Raw genomic sequence first — 1,968 nt, 5'->3', positions numbered from 1 at the left:
GGAATGATAACTCCTCCAAGGTCCTCAAGATCCTTCTCATCTTGAGCTTCAGCCTTCTTCTTTGACAAATCAAGCAAAAAGTCTTTGTAGAGAGGATATGGATCATACTGTTCCAAGGCAGGTCCTCTCTCTTCTTCTTGGTAAGCAATGGTGATCTCTTGTATGGCCAACACTTCCTCAACCACAGCTTCTTCAATCACAACCACTTCCTTCAAAGCCTTCTCTTCCTCTTGTTGCTTAGCCATCATCTCCTTTCTCTCAATGATTTCCCTAAGCTCCTTAATCTTTTGTGCTTTGAAACGTCTTGGGAATGGAAGAGGTGGCTTGTAAGCAGGAGGAGTGTACTTAGCAGGCTTGACAGCTTCTGAGTCTACAACTCGATTGGCCACTCGAGCATGCACTCGATTGAGTGGCTGTTCGAGTACTTGGTCGAGTGCAATAACGGACTCCAGTTGCTTCGCACAAACGTCACTTGGGGCTTCAGTAACTAATGAATTCCCCCAAACTTGGACTTCACTGTCCTCAGTGACTTCCTCATCAGAGATATGAATGGCTTTTGCAGTGAACTCCCTTGGATTTTGAACAGCTTTTCCAGGGAGTTGGTTGAGTTTAGGAGCTGAAGTAGAGGCAATGTTACTCTCCATATACTTCATTCTGGAGTTAAGACCTTCAAACTTCAAGTTCAGATCATTGTACTGTGATGTGAGCCTTTGATTCAACTCAGCAAACTGTTTGGCTTCCTCAATCTTGCCTTGTGTTTGCCCCATCAACAACTGTTGCATCATTGCTCTTAAGTCTTGTTCCTGGCCTTGGTTAGTCTGAAACCCTGGTGGGGGACACAATTGGGGTTGGAACACTTGGTGTTGTTGCTTGGGGATGTAGTTTTGTTGCTGTTGAGGTTGAGGAGGTGGATAGACTTGGTCTTGAGGGTTGGCCACATTGTTGCTCCTATAAGAGAGATTGTTGTTCTTGAAACCTCCTTGGTTGTAGCCTTTGAATCCTCCCTGGTTCTGCATGTAGCACAACTCAGCAAATTCAGGCTCCCCCTCTTGAACTGGAGCTTCCTCTTCACCAATGAAGTGAATGGACTTGGATTGGCTGAGGAGGATCTTGTCAAGCTTCTCATTGACCATCTTCAAATCCTTCTTATACTTGTCCTCTTGATCAGTTGAGGAGCTCCTTATGGTCCTATCATAGTCCTCATTATAATTTCCATCAGATTGAGCAAGATTCTCAACTAATTCCCATCCTTCTTCCACATTCTTGTTGAGGAAATTGCCATTAGAGGCTGTGTCAAGAAGCATTCTTATCTTGGGAAGCACTCCTCTATACAAGGTGCTTAGAAGTGACTCATTGCTGAAGCCATGGTGAGGACACTGAGTTTGGAATCCTTTAAACCTCTCCCAAGCTTCACAAAAGCTCTCATTATTCCTTTGAGCAAACCCAGAAATCTCATTCCTCAGCCTAGCAGTCCTTGCATTGGAGAAGAACTTGGCCAGAAAATCTTTCTTGCATGCATCCCATGTGGTGATAGCTCCAGTAGGTAGAGTCTTCTCCCAAAGGTGAGCTTTGTCTCCAAGAGAAAATGGGAAGAGTCTTAATTTGAATCCATCTTCACTCACTCCATTGATCTTAGTGAGTCCACATATTCTGTCAAACTCATCAAGGTGATCTAGTGGATCCTCCATTGGCAACCCATGAAACTTGTTTTCTTGTATCATTGAGATCAATCCACTCTTGATCTCAAAGTTATTGTTTGCTGCTGAAGGTGGCACAATTCCAGCCCTTTGGTTGTGGGTATTGGGTGCATCTCCTGCACCAATGTGCCTTGGTCTTTGCTCATGGATAGCTTGTTGCTCCATGATGTCTTGACCTTGTTGTTGTTGAACTACTCTTCCTTGCTTATGTCTCAAACCCTTTTGTAGCCTGTGGATGTTGTAAATAGGCTGTTGAAGACTATCTTTGCCT

General features: G+C 44.2%; 1 non-coding gene across 1 annotated transcript; it reads left to right on the top strand.

Moving 5' to 3' along the window:
- The first annotated feature begins 1,359 nt into the window (after positions 1-1,359).
- LOC147950105 (small nucleolar RNA R71) lies at positions 1,360-1,466 on the top strand. The gene has a single exon (XR_015565072.1). It is a non-coding gene; the product is annotated as a small nucleolar RNA R71 (small nucleolar RNA).
- The last annotated feature ends 502 nt before the right edge of the window (positions 1,467-1,968 follow it).

This window comes from Camelina sativa, chromosome 1 (genome assembly GCF_030686135.1).
Source record: "Camelina sativa cultivar CO46 ecotype springtype chromosome 1, ASM3068613v1".
NCBI lineage: Eukaryota > Viridiplantae > Streptophyta > Magnoliopsida > Brassicales > Brassicaceae > Camelina > Camelina sativa.
The sequence above is the reverse complement of the archived record's forward strand: the minus strand, read 5'-3'. Positions and strand labels throughout refer to the sequence as shown.